This window comes from Vicia villosa, linkage group LG2, assembly GCF_029867415.1.
Source record: "Vicia villosa cultivar HV-30 ecotype Madison, WI linkage group LG2, Vvil1.0, whole genome shotgun sequence".
NCBI lineage: Eukaryota > Viridiplantae > Streptophyta > Magnoliopsida > Fabales > Fabaceae > Vicia > Vicia villosa.
This window is the reverse complement of record NC_081181.1, coordinates 91,124,453-91,145,899: the sequence shown is the minus strand read 5'-3', so window position 1 is coordinate 91,145,899 and position 21,447 is coordinate 91,124,453. Positions and strand designations below refer to the sequence as shown.

Here is a 21,447-nt window from a genome sequence, read left to right as displayed (position 1 = left end):
TACAATTTGAATTGTTAAACATTAGGATGCAGGAAGGGTTAGATATTTTGAAAGCAGCATATCAATCCAGGATGGATGATGTGGCTTTCAAAAATCTATGGAGGACTTACAGAAGAAATATGAATTCTATGTTTCTGGAGCTTCAGAAGAATTGTGTAGCAATAGCCCCAGGTCCTTGAAAGATTCTCAGACCTTATGAAGACTTATGGCATAGTCGTCTTGGAGGCAGGCATTGTTTTGAAGAAAGAGCTTTTGTTGATGAACTGGCAGAAGCTTCAGAAGCACACTCTCGAGCGATTGTTGTGTGGAAGCCTAAGTTTCATGTTCTTACTGAAGATTCCCAACGGCTATTTCATTGGCTTAGGGCAAATTCTTCTGAGCAGGCTCCTAACATGGCTGGTTTTGAGGCTGTCTACTATCCAGTCGTTGTTGCTCCCATTCCTCCAAAGAATCTAGCTGAGATTCTTCAAGCTCTGGAAAATGGCGATTCTAATCTTCCTACTCCAGAATATGATGAAGATGCTTCTATGGAAGAAGCTGATGCTGAGAACCAGTCTTCTGAGAAAAGTCCTGTTCCGAAAACTCAAGAAGATGTTCTTACATTGGATGTCTCTACTGGACATGCTATTCAACTGAATGTTGGTGGTGAAACTTCTGGTGAATCCTCTCGTCTGGAGAAGACCTTGGAGGTTCTTCAACAGAATCAAGAAGTTCTTGCTTCTCGCCTGGATAAGCATGATGTAGCACATGAAGAGTTCAGAGACTTCATGAAGAAGCAGAATGAAAGCACTGCTGGGATTCATGACATGATGGCCAAGATTATGTCTAAGCTAGGCTAGTAGTCGTCTTTTTGTGTCTTAGTAGTCTTCTTTGTTCTTGCATCTGTCTTCTTGCATCTCCTTTTGTATCTTCTGATAATTCTTCTGTTGAAATCAATGAAAATTATCTTCTTTTCTCTCATATCGTTTGTTTTTCATCTGAATCTTTTATGTTTTTTTTGATGTTATGACAAAAAGGGGGAGAAAATGTGATAAATGATCTGATTTATATTATCCGTTGCTGGGAGTAAGTCTCCACATTTCTAACAGAATTTGCAAGTTCTATGTCTTTGAGTGTTTTGCCGGATTGAAGAAGACATTCTAAAAAGTTCAACATAAGAAGCAAAGACATGAGGAAAAGCAATTCTATATAGAAACAAGCTCATGGAAATTGAAGCAAGCTGAGTGCTGTGAAGCTTCAAGATCAGAAGCAAGAAGGAAGAATGTTCTGATATTCTTGTGATAGAATATGCTCTAACACATTCTTATTCCTTATATGTTCTGATACATTTTTGTTTTCTATATGCTCTGATACATATTTTATGTTCTGATGCATTTTATGTGTTCTGATACAGTTTGTTGTATGCTCTGACACATACTATATGCTCTGAAACATATTTTATGTTTTGATTCATTCATGCTCTGACTTTTGTCGTTTTGTTTGTTTGAAACATTTCAGGATGTAGAGATGCTCTGATGATGCTCTGGTACATTCAACAATGTTCTGATACAACCTAGCATGCAATGATTCAAGAAGAAATTCAAAGCTCTGAAGCTGTCCTATGGAAGCAAGAAGCAGAAGCTCTGAATGTTCTGAAGATCTAAGCATATGTGATCGTCTCAACTGAAATGGAAAATACTCAGGGAAGTCCTTTATTTATAAATTTCTTCCAGTATTTATTTCAGGGGGGATTATTTATCTCAGGGGGAGATTATTAATCTCAGGGGGAGACATATTCACACACTATGTTTATATGCTTATGCTATAATTGTGTAATTGTCTTTAGTCGTCTGATATTCTGATTGCAAATTCATATCAGTTATATATGTTTTTGTCATCATCGAAAAGGGGGAGATTGTTAGAACAAGATTTGTTCTGATCAATATTCTTAGTTTTGATGATAACAATGTATATGAATTTTGTTTGAGATAATGTGGTACTCTAATTTTATGCAATTTCCATTTCAGGAAATATATAAAGAGTATGCACAAAATCAACGCAAGAAGCACTATCTCAGAAGGTTCAAGTATGCAACATCAGAACATGCTCTCGCAAGACATCAGAAGATGGTCAAACAGAATCAGAACATGGTCTATTGAAGCATCAAAAGAACTTGAGATTAGAAGCAAAGCACTGAAGTTCCCATGGTATCAAGCTAGAAGCACTTCAAGGTCAGAAGACAAGAAGATGCTCTGCACCAAGCTGTTTGACTCTGATGATATTCAAACGTTGTTCACACAAACATCATATCAGAAGCAAGTACAAGATGGCAGGCTACGCTGACTGACAAAAGGAACGTTAGAAGCTATTAAAGGCAATGTCAGTAGACACAGCAAAAGCAAGGCTCGAGGTAGTTGACAAAAGAGTGAAACATTAAATGCAATGTTGTACGGATCACGCAACGCATTAAATGCTCCCAACGGTCATCTTCTCAAACGCCTATAAATAGAAGTTCTGATGAGAAGCTGAATACAACACTTTGCGCAAACATACAGAAACGCTGTCAAATTCAAAAAGCTCTCAAACTTCATCTTCAACCTCACTTTGTTACTGTTGTAATATTTTAGTGAGATTAAGCTTAAACTTAAGAGAAAAATCACAGTTGTGATAATAGCTTATTAAGAAGCATTGTAAGTCTTATAAGAATTTGTTTACATTCATTTGTAAGAACTAGAGGAGATCAAGTTGTGATCGGATTCTCTAGAAAGTCTTAGAGGGTATCTAAGCATTGTGTTCCTAGAGTGATCAGGTTGTGATCAGAATACTCTAGAAGACTTAGAGGTTATCTAAGTGGAAAACCATTGTAATCTTGTGTGATTAGTGGATTAAATCCTCAGATGAGGTAAATCACTCCAAGGGGGTGGACTGGAGTAGTTTAGTTAACAACGAACCAGGATAAAAATCATTGTGCAAATTGTTTTTATCTTAAGAGTTTTAAAGCTACACTTATTCAAACCCCCCTTTCTATGTGTTTTTCTATCCTTCACCCTCAGCATCATCCCGAGGCCTTCGTGATGTAGTAGTAGATGGAGAAGGCCTCTCAAATGGAACAGATGGAGAAGGCCCCTCGACTAGAATGGATGAAAAAGGCCCGACTGGAATGTGTAGCAAATAAATCAACTGAAGCGACAACTCCATCAGTTACCTATGATACTATACACATCCGTTCACGTCGCACGGATGCATGTTGTGCAGTCCTCTCATGTATGATGCGGTCTGGAAGGTCGGCCACAATGTATGCATTGTGATACAAATAAAATCGAGTTAGATACTATGTAGTTATAACAAGAAAAAGCAAAAAATATCATAACCTTCCGTAGATGAATCTACGGAAGTACCTTACATTTCAAAAAATGGATTTCTTCCGTAGGTGCATCTATAGAATGACCCAACGTTCCACTCTTCCGTAGATGCATCTACAGAAGGTTCTGAAACCTCCAAAATGAAACAATGGCGTCTGGTCACTGCTGTAGAGGGTTAAAACCTCTTTTTAACGGATTGATCGTCTATTTTACACCTGAAACTGTACCTACATTATCTGTAAACCATATTTCTTACACTACTCAATCATTTCTACACCTAAAAATCGAATTCAATCTCTATTTTAAAAACTCTAAAATAACTTGAAACGTCAAAAACTTACCGATTAAATGGAGTTTGGAACTTGTTGAAATGTGTTGGTAGTTGATGTCAACGTTATCGGCCGAACTCAAGAAGAAGAAAACAACTTCGGTGAAAGTTTGATTTTTGAGGTTGAGAGAGTTTGAGAGTTTTGAAATGAGAAAGTGAAGAATGGGGGAGAAGAAGTGTTTGACGCGAATATAACATCAAATGCTTCTGTAGATGCATCTACGAAAGTTTCTATATATACATCTACTAAACAAAACAACATTAAACAAAAAAAAAAAGATACTTCTAAAAATACATCTAGAAAAATAGAAGAGCATTTTAGACAACTCACGTGATGTGTGAGATATCCAAGGGTCAATATTCTCTAATATAATCTCTTCACCCATTTTAGAAAATAAATAAAAAATTGAATCACATTTTTATTTTGGGCTGACCCACTCGTTCTTGTAAAATTAAAATATCGAGAAAAAAAAACTCTGCCTATTACTATCTATCTAACATGAGTTGAATGTTACATCACTTAAACATATGATTACACTATGAACTTTGTGCTTCATCTCAACATGCTTGCAGATTGCTGTTACACAGGCAAAATAATGATCAGTCCCATTAGATTTCTGAGCACAACGTGGATGTGTCGTTTGCTATAGTGACAATGCACGAGACAGCGCACAAAATACTATTATTATTATTTTATTGATTCTTTTTCTTAGATATCAAATTTGTACCTTTGTTTACATGTGAATAAATCAAACCAAACCACCATATGAGTGAGTCGTTCGTTGGCATAACCATTTTGAGTTTCTTTAATTAGGTGACATGACTAAGTGTCATTTAGAAACCTAGGTACTTAATTATGGTACAAATCAAACAAACATTATTAAAATTAATTATTTTTCTTCCAAAAACATATAGTACTTGTTTCATCATTTTGTTAGGTATGTTGGTTGTTGAAATGTAATTGTACTATATATGATATTGCATTGTGGTGTCATATATAATTTCAATTTTTTGTTCCCTTTAAAGTTACACTTGGGTCTTTTGGCCACATGGAGTCACAAGTGCTATGCTTCATTCTTCTATATTTCTTGGATATTAAGTTTTTTATGATTATTATAATAATTATTTTAAATAACTTATGTTGCAGATTTTCAAGCTAAAGCTAGATAGTAATATAGTAAATGATAGTATTTAATATGTAGCCAAATAATAATTATTTTGCAGCAGAAGCCTCGCAACTTGAGAATTCCTTTTTCATTGATATTTTAATCAGATATGACTTTTTCTGGGTGGATTGTGGGGGCTTGTATATAATATATGAAGATGGTGACAACTACATTAAGATCATTCTTTAAAAGAATCTTTAAAAGAAATTTTCGTCTTTAAAATATAACTTAAATATTTGCATAAGTAATAATTATGTCGTTTTTTTCCTAGGCAAAAGTTAATCATTTTAATTTGTTAACCAATTTTTTAAAAGTATTTTATACATATTAATATTTTATCTCGTTTATATCTAGTGTATGTGAGTTTTAATATTATATTTTAAAAAAATTAAAATGAAGGAAAATGTAATATTTAACTAATTCTGATAATAAGTACAAAGCTTTATAAGTTAACGTAATTTTAGTGATCTTTCTATTATATCTACGTGTACAATATCACTATCATATTTATAACTCCCTATGGTCCTTTATATAAGAAGAAATTTATTTTTTAAGTTTATTGAAGAATTAATATATTTGAACTATATGTAGTCTAGATATATTAATTCTCCAATGAACCTAAAAAATAAATTTCTTTTTATATTAAAGACTAGAGATAGTATTTCATTGTCTGGCATATACGGAAAAGATACTTAAATAACTAAAGAAAAAGAAAATTTATTAAAAATATCCATACCTTATTTATTATTTCATGTATAACTATTTTTTTATACAACTTTGACACAATCCAATCACATATGAATTAGAGTTAATTCACTTGAATAAATAAATATTTTAGACCATCTTAAACATAATAAAATTATACTTAATTATATAATTTAATTAAAAATAGTTTTAAATGTGAATTGAATTAAAAGTCACATCAATTAAATTATCTATATTTTTAATAAACTAACTAATATAAGAAAATAGATATTTGAATATTTGAAAAGTTGTTAAATGTTTTTGGATTTATAAATTCTACTGAACATTTTTTCTAAAAATCAAATTTGTGAAAATTCTCTATTATAAACAATATCCTACAATTACAATAATAAAGAACCGAGGTCGATCAAAACAAGACCGTCTTTAAATGCATGTAAGTTGAATTAGCGTACATGACCTTATAATTCTTAAAGTTAAATTATAATTAAATAGAGTCTTATAAATTATTTTTTAAACTAAAATTAACCAACAGTATTTTTAAAAACTTGAGACGGTCATGGATTAATTGAAAAAATAATAATTGAAGTAATATACTAGCTAGTGATGAAATAGAAGAAGATGGTAAGGGATGAAAAACAGTTTAAAAAAAGTGGGTGAAGGGTTTGTGTTGTGTGGGAGAAGAAGGCAATGATGAGTTGAATGAGATGGGACCCATTTGATAATATTTATATTTAATTGGATTCAGTTTTTGACTTGGAAGTTAGGGTCCCATTCAGGCCACCACAGTCTTTATGGATTGAATAATAAAGAGCACCGCACGTGGAGTCTGAATCAAGGGACTGTCCACTGTCCAACCACATTCATATATTACACCCTGTTTTCTCTTTTATTTTTTTCCTATTTCATTACCCTCTTCCAAATTTGTAACCCTTTTATATGTAACAAAACAAATCATCTTTAAGTTTAAAATTGTTTTTACATTTGCTTTGACTAATCTCTTGCGTGATTGGCGTGAAAACTATGTTTTTTTAAAAAGTTACTAATATATACTTGTAGTTTTTTATAGTGATTGTTGTAAAGGATTTCAATTTATCTAAATATGTTCTAAGTGGAGTAGTTCTCACCCTATCATTAAATTTATCTCTTTCTCATTACAAGCATAGTGTATAGATGTCACGTGTTTGAGCTCCTCGTGTGTTATTTTTTTTAGTAGATATCACAATTGACATAATTTAAAAATGTAAAGTTAAGCATATATATATATATATATATATATATATATATATATATATATATATATATATATATATATATATTTTTTAAAAAAAATATTCTTATTACATTTTGTAAATTTTAATAATAATATTTTTTAAAGAAAATTGTAATTTCATTGAATTAAACATTAATATTTTATTTATAAATTTATTATAATTTAATATTATTTTTATTTATATCTTATAATATTTTAACTTTAATTTAAATTTTTAATTTTATATATATATATATATATATATATATATATATATATATATATATATATATATATATATATATATATATATATATATATATATATATATATATTTGTTTATTTGTTAAAAGTATTCTTATCACATTTTTTGTAAGTTTTAATAATAATTTTTTTAAAAGAAAATTGTAATTTCATTAAATTAAACATTAATATTTTATTTATAAATTTATTATAATTTAATATTACTAATTTATATATTTTATAAAATTTTAAGTTTTATTTAAATTTTAAATTATATAATATATAAATATAGAAGTAATTTATTTTCCTATTCTATACTACTGATTTCTAATCTAGTTTGTGATTTGGATAAATTATGTTAACTAAGACGTAATATAGCACAGGTTTGAAGATTGACTTATCATATAATATTATTTCTGTAAAATATTATGTTGAAAAATGACACCAATCTCTTAAATTTAGCTTTCACAACGACATAAATGGAGAATATCCAAAATAATTTTATGAGCACTAATATAAATACTATATTTTTTAACAAAAACTTATTTTAGTAATCTAACCAAACTAAGGTACAATTACTTACTTTCAGTAGGCGTTTTAATTTAAATTATAATAAAATATATATTTCTTTAGTTTTTACATTCAGTCGAGAGAAAATGTCGCTCAAGGATCATGTTTTGAATAACTGCTCTTGCAATTTTACTTTTATTTTTATGATGTATCTATTTAATTTTCATAAGGCACTTTTTTTTTGTTTTTTTTAATTTATTTATTAATTGTTTTAAATTGATGTCAGAATTAAACTTTAACTATTCATTTACTTTTCAACTCTCATTCATCTTCATTCTCTTGCGAAATTGAACAATCCTATTACGAAATATACTCTAGGTGCTTTTCATCTTCATCTTTTCTATTTAAACGCCCTAAAATCTAAAACCATATTCCATAACAATTTTCAAACTTCATCCCTTCAAACACACATAAATGTTCGAACATTAACTCGTCCAACACACGTACGTTTCCTCCCTTTGAACGCCATTGAAGCTCAAGTGTAGCTTAAAACAAGGAAAGACATCCAAACATTAACGAAGTTTCATTCATTATCGTTTATGTTCTTCATCACGTATCCGATACATAACTCACTCAATTTATCCATGAACGTAAATTAGAAATATTAGTTTTTGTTGTGTGGATTCAATTATTCTAATTATGTTGATAAAAATGGAAATAAATTTTTTCTTTTTAGTGTAGATTTTGTTGACGTTGTTTTAAGCAAAAAAATTTATGATGTTATTCTAATGAATTGTTGTTAAAAATTTGTTAAGTATTAGGTTACCGATCAATTCTGCTTACAAAATGGTACTCCCTCTGTCCCAAATTATAAGAGAAATTCACTTTTTAAATTCATTGAATAATTAATGTATTTGGTCTATATATAGACCACATACATTAATTATTCAATGAATCTAAAAAGTGAATTTCTCTTATAATTTGGGAAAGAGGGAGTAAGTCTTATGGTGAAAATGCTACGTCTTTTAAGAGTTACGTGGCATTACTTGGTATAAGCAAAGTGATCATTTTGTTAGATGATTGGAGCCAACTAAATGGTGAATTGAAATGTTGTGTCAAAGTTCCGTCAAGAACAAACCAAAACTATAGGAAAGATGCGTTTCTTGAACAAACACAAGAAATCCTATTAGGTTTTCACACAACATAAAGAAGAAGGAAGAAGAAGAAATATTAAAATTAGTTGTAATTGTTTTTCTATTCAATTTCTCTATTAGAGTTTATAGATTACAAGTGAATAATAACAATCAACCTCTTTCAACAACCTGAGAGAACTAGTATATTCATAGAATACTAAGCTAACTTAGCCTACAAGCTAAGTTAAACGATAAGGCTAAACAAACAAACCCAATTTGACATGCTAACAAACCTAGCATTATCGACTATAGCATGGTAACACAATTCAACTACAACATACACGATTTCGACATCAACATGTGAACAGACTTCGACAACATGTTCGATCTCTATAGAACTAAGAAGCCATCTCTGTCGAGATACTAGAGTTCGATCCAAAATTTCACAAATCTGCACCTTGGAACAAACTCTACAACATTAGGGAATAAATTAGCTTTCTTCATGCAGCTTTATCAACTGCATACATTGGAAAAACTTGTAACTTGCCAATGTTTTGGTGATCATATCAACAACATTATCTTCAGTCAAAACCTTCAGAACTTAGACTTCTCCACACTCAATTATTTATTTGACAAAATATCGCCTCACATAAATTTGCTTGGTTCGCTCATGATTGGCTGATTTCTTTGATAAGTGTATTGAACTTTAACTGTCACATTTAACAATGATAGATCGACCTTGAAGTTTCAGCTCCTTAGCAAAACCTTCAAGACACAATGCTTCTTTCACAACTTCGGTAAGGGCAATATATTCCGCTTCAGTGGTTGATAAGGCGACAGCCTTCTGAAGTGTCACTTTCCAACTGGTTGTTGCGCCAAACATATCCAAAAATAGATTTTTTAGAATACATATAACATGCATAATCAGAGTTGACATATCCTTTGATTTTTGTGTTACTGTCATCATTACAGGCTCCACCATAAATCAGGATTATATTCAGAGACCTATTTTTGTACCTTAGAATCCACTTCAATACTTGTCAGTTCACCTTTCAAGGATTGGCCATATACCTGCTTACAAGGCTCACTTCGTACGCTATGTCCGGCCTCGTATAGACCATAACATACATTAAAGAACCTACTATACTAGCATATGTAATTCTATTTATATTAGCTCTTTCAACTTCAGTGCTAGGACTTTGAGTCGTACTCAGTTTGAACGTAGAATTTGTTGGTGTCACACCATGCTTTGAATAAGACATACCAAATTTGTCGAGAATCATCTTCAGGTATGTCTCTTGAGATAAACACAATCTCAACTACTTCCTATCTCTCTAGATGTCAATCCCAAGAGTTATGCATGCAGGTCCACGAACCTTCATGTCAAACTCCTTATTGAGTTCAACATTTACCTTCATTACATCCTCGACACAATTGATTTCTATGAGAATATCATCCATATAAAGCAACAAAATAACAAGTGAATATCCAAGTTGAAATCTAAAATACACATAATGGTCGAATTGGATCCTAGTGAAACCTATATGTGCCATGAACTTGTTGAATCTCCTATTCCATTGTCGAGGAGATTTTTTCAGTCCATATAAAGATTTATTCATCTTGCACACATAATCTTCCTTTCCCTTTTCTGCATACCCTTTAGGTAGCCTCAACATGACTGTTTCATCTAGATCATCACTAGGGGTGGCAAACAGGTATGCCTGCCCCGTTTAGGCTCGCCCCGCAAAAGCTCGCAAGAAAACCGGGTGGGGCGGGGTGGGCACATTAAAGAGAGCGGGCCAAAAACCTTGCCCCGCCTTGCGAAAAAGTGAGGGCGGGACGGGGAAAGCCCGCAACATTGAACCTTCTAGGCCTAAATATAGTAAAATTGTATAAAAAAGTTCATGCCCGCAAAAGCCCGCAAAAAAACATGGCGGGGCGGGGCGGACACATTAAAGGGAGCGGACCTAAAACCTTACCCCGCTCCGCAAAAATGTGCGGGAAAAAGGGCTTTCCCCGCGGGCCGAGCCCGTTTTGCCACCCCTAATCATCACACAAGAAACCAGTCTTCACATCCATCTGTTCTAGCTCTCGGTCGAACTTTACCTCCATGGCAAGCAACATTCGAATGGATTTGTGCTTCACAACAGGTGAGAAAAGATCATTGAATTCGACTCCTTATTTCCGAGTGATCCCCCTAGCAAGCAATCTTTCCTTGTATCTCATTGACATCACTCCTTCTATTCTTTCCTTAACCTTGAAAACTCACTTACAACTGACTAACCTGGCCCCTACAGGTTTCTCGATCAGCTCCAAAGTGTTATTATCATTAAGAGATTTCATCTTATCATCCATGGCTTTCATCCATTTAGACTTATTTTGACTCCTCACAGACTCCTTGTAGTCTCTACATTCTTCATCAATAACCTCACTTGCAGAGATTAAGGAAAATGTTATGAGATCTGCATAACCAAATCTATGAGGTGGATTAATGACTCTTCTCGATAATGACTCTACATTCTTCTGGATTAATGTCTCTTGCCGGCAGGTAGTCATCAATAGTTTCCTCATTTTCTTCATTAGAAACTTGGGCTTTTTCTTTGACTTCATATAGGTTATGAAATTCAGCATCACTATGCTCCACCTCAGTAAGAATCACTTCCTGTTTTAGCTCTTCTTCAGAGATTTATGCATTTTGACCAGCATCATCAGTTTTGTTGAACTCCATTTCTACTACATTGAAAACTACATCACACCTTGTGATACACCTCTTGTGACTTGGCTCTAGGCACAATAACCTATAAGCTTTGACTCCTTTAGGTTATCCCATGAACATGCATCTTAGAGCTATAGGTTTGACCGTGTCTTGCTTAATATGAGCATAGGCTACACAGCCAAATACTCTAAGGCTGTCTAAATTAGGTGCATGTTTCTACAAGACTTCTTTAGGAATCTTCATCCCTAAGGCAATTGAGAGAAATCTATTTATCAAATATGCTGCTTTCGAAACAGCCTCAGCCCAAAACAGATTCTTCAGTCCAGCATTAGTCAACATGCATCCAAGTCTTTCCAAAATGGTTCAATTAAACGTTTCAGCTAAACCATTTTGCTGGGGAGTACCTGCAGTAGTTCTATGCATTGCAATAATAAATGCAACACAATAACTATCGAAACCCTCATTACAAAATTCAAGACCATTGTTGGTCCTTAACCTCTTGACCTTCCTGCCTGTTTGGTTTTCGATCAAAGTTTTCCAACTTTTGAATTTTTCAAAAGTTTTGTCCTTAGCTTTCTGAACGAATACCCATAAATTTTTGGAATAATCATCAACTATGGATTGAAAATACCCTGCACCTAAATGTGAAGGACTCCTTGCATACCCTAAAGATCAACATGAATATAATCAAGGGATTCATGTGTTCTTTGTTTAACTTTGTTAAACTTTACCCTACAGGATTTGCCAAATACACAAGGTTCGCAAAACTCTAGCTTTTCGACCTTGTCACCACATAGGATATTTTGTTTCGATAATTCGACCAGGCCTCTTTCACTGACATAGCCAAGTCTCTTACGCCATAACTTAATCTTTAACATAGGTTTTGTGGACGTCACATATGTTGAACCACTTACAACTTCAGACTCAAGGGTATATAGGCCTTACCTCTTGATGCCTCTCAAGACTTCCTTCTACCCCTTTATCACCCTTAGGATACCTTGCTCTCCTTTCAAAACATATCCTTTCTTCTCGAATTCACCAAGAAAAATCAAATTTCTCTTTATATCAGGCACATACCTGACACCAGCTAAAGGCTTTATTGACTCATCATGGAGTTTGAATCTTACATATCTGATTTCTATAATTTTGCAGGCTTTGTTGTTTCCCAACACCGCTGATACACCATATTGATCATAAAATTCCTCAAACACATCTTTGTTTGGAGTTATGTGCCAAGTGCAACCAGAATCCATAGTTCATTCCTTTCAAGAATTGCTTCTCGAAACAACTAGAACATCAAATGATTCAAAATCGTCTTGCACAAGGGATGCATTACCATTGTCCTTACCACCATGATTATTCTATTAATCAGGGTACACCTTTTGTGTGTGACTCTCCTTCTTAAAATGATAACACCTAATTGTGGAAATATCACCACTATAAGATTTCTACTGACCTTTACCCTTTTTATTTTCAAACTTACTATATTTTCTTCAAGAATTTCCCCTGAACACACTAACATTCACCAACAAATGATGGTTTATGCTTATTTAGTTCATTCAAATCCTTAGAGTACAAGGCTGATTGAACTTCTTCAAAGGTCAGGGAATCTCTTCCATACAATTGAGTTTCTTTGAAGTGAGTATGAGAACATGGTAAAGCACACATCAACAACAACAACGCTTAATCTTCATAATCGATCTTGACATCGATATTTTTAAGATCAAGAATTAGCTTGTTGAACATATCCAAGTGCTCAGCCAAGACTTTGTCTTCACTCATTTTGAATGAGTACAAAGCTTGTTTCTGGTAGAGGCGATTGACCATCGATTTGGTCATGTATAAACTTTCGATTTTCAACCACACACCCATTACCATCTTTTCCTTCGACATCTTCCAGAGAACCTTATTACCAAGGCTCAATACGATGGCGTTGCGGGCTTCATATACCATCATCATTTTCTCCGCTTCTATCAAACCCTATTGAACAAGAAGGGCTTGCATCTTCAAGCGCCACAAACAAAAATCAGTCACATCGGTGAATTTCTCAATCTCATACTATGTTGATGACATTTTCTTCTCCATGCTCACCGTAACAATTAATTGTGTCAGAGTGCCGTCAAGCACAAACCAAAACTATGAGAAAGATTAAGTTTCTTGATAAAAGACAACAAAACCTATTATGTTTTCACACAAGAGAAAGAAGATGGAAGAAGAAGAAATATTATGATTGATTGTAACTGATTTTCTATTCACTTTGTCTATCAGGGTTTATAGATTACAAGTGAATAACAATAATTAACCTTTCTCAATAACCTGAGAGAACTAGTCTATTTATAGAATACTAAGCTAACTTAGGCTATAAACTAACTTAAACAAATGGGCTAAACAAACAAGACCAATTCGACATGCTAACAAACCTAACATTATTGACTAGTGCATGCTAGAACACAATTTGACTATAGCATAAACGACTTCGACATCAACATGTGAACAAACTTCGACAACATGCTCAATATTTGTCGAACCAATAAGCTATCCCTATCAAGATACTAGAGTCCGATCCAAAATCTCACATGCAAAATAGTATATGGACCGATCTTGGGGTATCTATTTTAATTTTCTTGATTTGTTTTACAAGTATATATGACCATTAATTTTTGTTTAATACTAATACTAATTTAATTATGTAAATATAAAATATTATTATTCTTGATAAGCTGGAAAATAAATGGATATCATATGCTAGTGAGCGTTTGATGAGCTTTAAGACACAACTCACAACATATTATATTAAAAATCCAAAGAGTAGAAACTTAACACCTCTACATGCGACTTATAGTTTTCTTGATATAGACATTTGGGAGAGCTTTGTCGAGTCTATCGACACTCTTCAATTTCTGGCTAAGAGTAAAAAAAGAAAGGAGAATAGCGCAAAAAATATCTATCCTCATAGATTGTCACGTGGAGGATATGATAAATTTGGGGGAGACAATAATAAAAGAAAACAAAGAGAACAAGAGTTGTAAGATCCTTTTATAAGCTTTGATCGAAGCCCATCTCTATTGTACCCCAATTTTTGACCACTGAGATCCCACCCTATTCTGTGCATAGTAGGATCATCATCATTATCATTATCATCATGCATACATCATTTGCTAACCAAAATACCAAAAAAATATTGTTGCTTGTTGCTTGTGTCCTAGGACAGGAGACTGGTCAAAAGGAGACTGTTGAATGCAGTATAGGGCAAGCAACAAAAAAGATTTGGAAATATTGATCCGGGATTTATCGTCTTCAGAGATGGAGAGATGCCATTCAACAGTTTCTACGGTTTTAAGCTTGGGTTTGAATGAGCAAAAAGTAAACAAAGATATAGACAAGAAAAGAATAAACACATTCTTAGAAGAGAAATAACTTATCAGGAATGTAAATATATTCACTCTTCACAAACATACACTTACCAACCCGTTATACTCAACCTAAGATACTCATCTATGTTATCACATATCTCTCACATAAGCGTCCATCTCTGGAGCACAAACGAGATCATCTCACAACTAAGGTTATCTCTAATGCGAAACTGCGAGAACATCCATATTCTCGCGTCGGCGATCTCTCGCGCGCCGCTCAAACACGAAAGCATTACGTACAAATACAAACAGTGAATGCTAGCTCTAAATCTATCTCTAGAGTTCAGAACCAACAGATTATCATCCTAGATAAGGATTCAAGAAGTTTATCTCTAAAGCAACCCAAATCCCCAGCATAGAGCAAAAATCCAGAACAACATCAACACAAATTTGTAAAGCAAGTTAAACATAACATTATAATCGGTAAATATACATAAGATTCGAGTAAATATACAAACAAAACCAAACCAAAGAGAAATACACAAAGAAGAAGAGAAATGAACCGAAAATCTCCCAGTTTGTCAGCTCCGTTCGACGCTCAATCCACCCCCGATCATCCTTATGCAAACTCCGAAGTTGTTTTCTAAGCTAATTTTGATCTAAGAATGAAAATGATGGAGTTGGGACTAAAACTTTCCCAAAACCATAACCCTAAAATGTCTCAAATGAAGAAATATAAAGAAAATTCTGCGCAGGTCCGCTCAGCGGACCCCCTCCGCTTAGCGGATGACAGCAAAAGTGAAATCTTGTTTTCGCCATAAGTTGAGAACCGTAACTTCGAATTGCGCCCGGTTCGAAGCATTGGAAAGCTTATTCAATGCTCTATCCAATAATCAATGAATGGAAACCAAAATTATGATTTTGGTCATCCTTATTTTGAGCCTATGGAAGTCCGCTTGACGGTGGCTAAGCGGGCTTGCACCAAAACTGCGGAATCGAAGTCGTGCCTTTGACACTTTATTCCTCAAGGCTCTAATATGCATAACTACCTACAAAACACAGGAAAAACTATCAAATGGTATAAAAGTATATGAAAATACAACTATTCACAAAGTATACGTATTTATACATAAAATGGGGAATTATTCAAATGGTATTAACAAAAGTATCGATAAGTGCCACTATTTACATACACAAAATAAGTACATTTTGGCACTTATCAGAGACCATGCAAAATTAGGGCTTTGAGGCCCTCAAAGAAGTTCAAACATTCTTATATGACCAAGTAGTTCCCTTTATCAAAATCAAAGTCCAAGGATGGCTCAATTCAAAATCAACAACTTTCAAATTCATCTGGTGCACAAATTAGGGTTTTGACCTAATTCATCAAGAGAGTTGACTTTTAATCAGGACATGGCTCCATCGCTCAAACTGTAACACCCTTCTAAAAACCCCCGCGAAAAATATAATAAAGATCAGAGTAATTATACAACAAGGATGTTACAATTAATAAAATAAATAAAACTCCAAGTCGGGTGTCATGCTTTATTAGGAATGATCCAAAAATATCAAAACATATGTTCAGCACAACGGAAACTCATTCAACAATGTTATAAAACATCTCTAATAAAATCAACGGTACATAAACCAATAATGGAAAAACAGTGTATCACAAGCAACTCTAAGACTATCGTCCCCCAGTGTTACAAGATCAGAGCATGACCGACACGACCCAACATAACCGGATAAACTCTACGAGTCATCCTCACCGATCGCTTAGGCCGCTACTTCAATATGAAATCATCAAAGTAAGGGTGAGACTACATCATAATTAAATAGCATTATAAATCATCAGATATAGAATTTCATAAGCAATTATCCACCCTACTTAGCATATTCAGATTTATCAACTCATACCAATCACAAGCATAAGTCAAAAATATGCACCAATAACACCACACAATCATAACACCGGATTTCATCCTGACATGTCACAATTTATACAAAGACCATGCAGACTCTTATGCATGTGGTACCAAAATTCGTGAATCACATTCACAGGACTTCTCTCTTCGATACTGCCCTTTAGTCGCTCACACCCCACATGGGCACACGACTAAACTCATCGCTCACACCCCACATGGGCACACGATGACTGCCTGCTAATCTCCGCACAATGGGAATTAGCCGTCAAGGATCCGTTCATCAACGAGTCCAATGCAAATGATTTATGAATGAATGCACACATGTCACATACTTATATCATCATCAATCTGATGCTTAACATCGCTTTATCACATCTTACCAATAACGTCACAACAAGTATGTACATGTATCATGCATCATTCAAAACAAATCAATCATCATCATTCATCAAAACACATGATAACAGCATTTACCATGAATAACATCCATCTGCATTATCATTCATCAAAACACATGATAACCATATTTACCACGAACAACATCCATTTACATAACAAGCAGAAGCAATCACATTATAACAACACACATCATTGCACATATTCAATTATGCAAACAACAATTCATTGCACCTCATCAACTATGCAAAACAAGAATAAACCACATTGGAAGAAAACGATATTTGTCAAAATAAAATCAAATTATTGTTGTTTTCTTTATTTCATATGGTAGAGCATTCAATTTAAGGAACAACGTCCAAAACGGCGTATAAAACGGACTTACGGTTTTAAAATTAGAAGCTTTTAAAGTTAGAACAGTTTTCAAAACGTGCTGCTGGAATTTGTACTGGAACCCGGTTCCTCCCACATGGGAACCGGTTTCTGGACCCAAAAATACTATTTTTAACGTTCTAACACAGTGGAACCCGGTTCCTCCCACATGGGAACCGGTTCCCACGAACCCAGTAGTTGAAAAACATGATTTTTAAGGCTTTTATGCATCCCAAACACATACCAACTCATACCATTACGAAATTAATCACCAATAACATCAAAATACTCCAAATACATGATTCTAATGCACAACCAACATACCATAACACCATGTAACAATACTACATCATCAATTGCAGTCAACTCATCAAATCATGCATGTCAATGTTGGTATTTAACAAAACCTAACATCCCAAATAGAGATTCTAATCCCTTAATTCAATCCTAACATCATCAAAATCATAATACCATATAATTAGAGTAATCACCCCTTACCTTAGCCAAAGATTCTTGATTGGTCTTCTTCCTCTTTGCTCCTCTTCACGTATCAGCTTCCCAATCTCTCGTCTCTTCTGTTCTGCTTTTCACGTTCCTTTTTCCTTTCTTCCAATTCCTTATTATTTTATAAAAATAACATTAAATTAGTAATGGGATTTACTAACTTAACACCTCATTCTTACTAACATCACACATGGCCCAATAACTATTTTCCAATATTTCTCAATGTTCCTCATAAAATCAATTATTCAAATTAAATAATTTCCTACTTAAATTAAATAATTAGAAATAATTTTCGGGGTGTTACACAAACTATGATTCAAGGATCTTCAATTCAATATTATAATCCACTCCCATCATTTATTTGAAGAGGAGAGCTTGATTCAATTGGAATCCACAAGATAACAGTTCATCTAAAAAAGTCAACTGTGCAGGTCAACCTTTGAATTTTGAGAAATTTGGTCAACTAGGGACTTTTGAGGATCAAAATCATCAACATATGATTATTAAAGTCATTTGATCAAGAAAAATCAAGAAAATCAATCAAAAGTCAAAAAGTCAACAAAAGTCAAAATTAGGAATTTAAGCGATTTTGACCTCATTTTGGGAACTTCAAATTTCACCTACAAACTCAAAAATCTCCCAACATGAAAGATGTAGATTTTGATCAAACAAACAACTTTGTCACTAATATCATTTCTTCAAAAAGTGATTAATTTGAGAGATATTGGATCTATAAGTTTATGTTCAAAAAACTTAGAGAAATTTTAAGTGTTTTAGCATGTATTTCTTACAACTTTATGGGCATTTTTTACTATGATCCAAAATGAGTTTGAGGAAACTGATCGCACTGAATAATTGACTCGATTTGCACATGTTTTTCATTGGTTTTGTGTTATTTTTCTGTGTTATTTTTTTCTTGGCTCATTTGTAGGTGTTGTCCCTTTTCTAAGCGCCTTTGAAGAAATCAAGTGAAGAAGCCAGAAATATCGGGATTTTCCAGTCATTTTGCACACTTGGAGTCCAGCTCAGCGGCCGTTATAGGGAGCGCGGTTACGTGTCCCACTGCATCCAGAGGAGTAACTGCCACGTCCTCATGATCTCCCCATCAGCCTGTTCCGTGGTCGCGGCCTTCAGAAAAAGCTTCCCGCTCAAAAGTAGTTAAGGGGCACTCCTGTCAAATTGCAACTTCCAGAACTTCTATAAATAGTCGTTTTCGTTTTCATTTGCATCCATCCAACTTAGTCTACAACACTAAGCCTATACTTAGTTCTGTAAAAGCAATAATTCGCTACATCGGAGGATTATTGCACCATAGTGTGATTAGGTTGGAGCATTTTAGTTTCTTGTCATTTACTTCAAGCACAATTTACTTTCCGCTTGTACCAGATTTAAAGACTCCGATTGGAGAAGGTTTTTATTTACATGCTTTATTTTATTTAACCGCACTGCTTTACATTGCTTTATTTACTTTATTTCTCGCACTCGCTTTTATTACCATGTCTAACTGCTTTCATATGCTTATCTTTATTTCCATTTCTGGATAAACCTTTAAAGGTTAGAATGTAAGGATCATTGTCATGATAGTTTTCCAAATATTGAATTAATAGAAACACTGTTGGGGATGTTTTAACTTTTAATTCAAGTTTTCTGTACTTAACTTTTTCATGGGTAAGATCGAAATCCGTCCATTATAAAGATTAAACTTGATTAGTTTTTTACTAAACAAAAAGGGATAAAGCGTTTTATCTAGTTGATTAGGTATTTTTAGCATGTTTAGAAAATTATTTTAAAACTGTTTACAGACGCGTTTATAGATTTGAAATCTGATTCTTGGCCTAAAGCCAAGAATCTCTTTAAGTTAATATTTCCAAGTTAAAATCACTTTTTTACTAAGTTAAGTATATAATTTCTTAAAAATAGGTTTACTACTTTAAGGTTTGAAGCACCTTTTATAAGTGACGATAAAAGGATTGGATTAAAGAGTAAACTCGAATCTTAGTACGTGGAAGAGACAAGTTCCTGTTAAATTGTTCTTTTCTATAAGTAGAAAATATTGTCTCACAAGTAGTTCTATCCATATACAACTGGAACATTGTTTGATTAATGTGAATTAGATTTGAACCTGTTTTTTATCTACATTTATTTTATCCATTTATATTCATGCACTGTACACATCTCAACTGTTTCGATCCGCCTTAGATAAGCACCTTAGCAATAGAGTTGATAGATTGACGATTGGTCTATGTGGGGTCGATAATCTTTTATATTACTTCGATAGGCTGTGCACTTGCAGTCAGATTTTAGACTCTATAAACAGACCCATCAAGTTTTTGGCGCCGTTGCCGGGGACTAAACTTCGTCAAATTTCGTACCCTATTGTTATCCCGTTTAGAGTAAGGCTTTATTAGCCGCTAAATGCGTAAGAATCGTAGTACCGAAAACTTAATAGATCCTTTAATGGAACCCGAACGTTACACTTGAGCACGCCTTTTTCTCCGTAGGATAAGAAGATCTATGGCTGAAGATCATAACCAAAGAGCTCCTAAGGAATTCGCCCAACCATCTAATGAGGAGCCTAATTCTAGTAGTAAACCCTGCCATAACAACTAATAATTTAGAACTAAAACCCTCAATCTTACAATTATTACAACAAAACCAATTCGCTGGTCTCGCTTCTGAGAACCAGAACCAACACCTAAAAGTTTTTATCCAGTTAGCTGACACCCTTAAGGCAAATGGTGCTTCACTTGAGGAAATTCGTCTAAGACTATTCCCTTTCTCCCTTAGAGGTAAAGCACACGACTGGTTAGATTCCCTTTCAGCCAACTCAATAACAACTCGGGAAGACCTTAGGAGAGTATTCCTTGCTAGATATTTTCCCCCAAGCAAGGCCGCATTCCTTAGGAACCTGATCACTAGGTTTACTCAAAACCAAGGAGAATCACTTTTTAAAGCCTGGGAGAGATATAAAGACCTTTTAAGAGCTTGTCCATATCATGGCCTAGAGCAATGGTTAATCATACACACCTTATATAATGGACTCCATTATAATACTAAGATGTCTATCGACGCTGCCGCTGGTGGTGCGCTGATGAACAAACCTTACCCTGACGCTTGTGCCCTAATAGAAGATATGGTCCAAAACCATTACCAATGGGGAGCGGAATGAGAGACAGTAGAGAAGAAGGAGACCCAAGGAGGAACACATGAGGTAAGTTAAAAGGACATGATGCGAGCCAAAATGGACGCCCTAACCTTAAAAGTAAAAAATATGTCTCAAAACACTGCCACGGTAGTTGCAATCATATCTGAATGTGAACTTTGTGGAACCCAAGGACATCAAACTGCCGATTGCAACCTACTGAATGAGTCTAGCTCAGACCAAGTTAATTACACTCAAGGAAACCCTTTTTTTAATACTTACAATCCTGGATGGAGGAACCACCCGAATTTTTCCTATAAAAATAACAACCCAATCCAAAATTCTGGATCTCGAGATAGCAAGG

At 33.9% G+C, this 21,447-nt stretch overlaps 1 non-coding gene across 1 annotated transcript; it reads right to left on the bottom strand.

Moving 5' to 3' along the window:
- Nucleotides 1–20,837: 20,837 nt before the first annotated feature.
- On the bottom strand, nt 20,838–20,944 carry LOC131654412 (small nucleolar RNA R71). The gene has a single exon (XR_009299452.1). It is a non-coding gene; the product is annotated as a small nucleolar RNA R71 (small nucleolar RNA).
- Nucleotides 20,945–21,447: the final 503 nt, after the last annotated feature.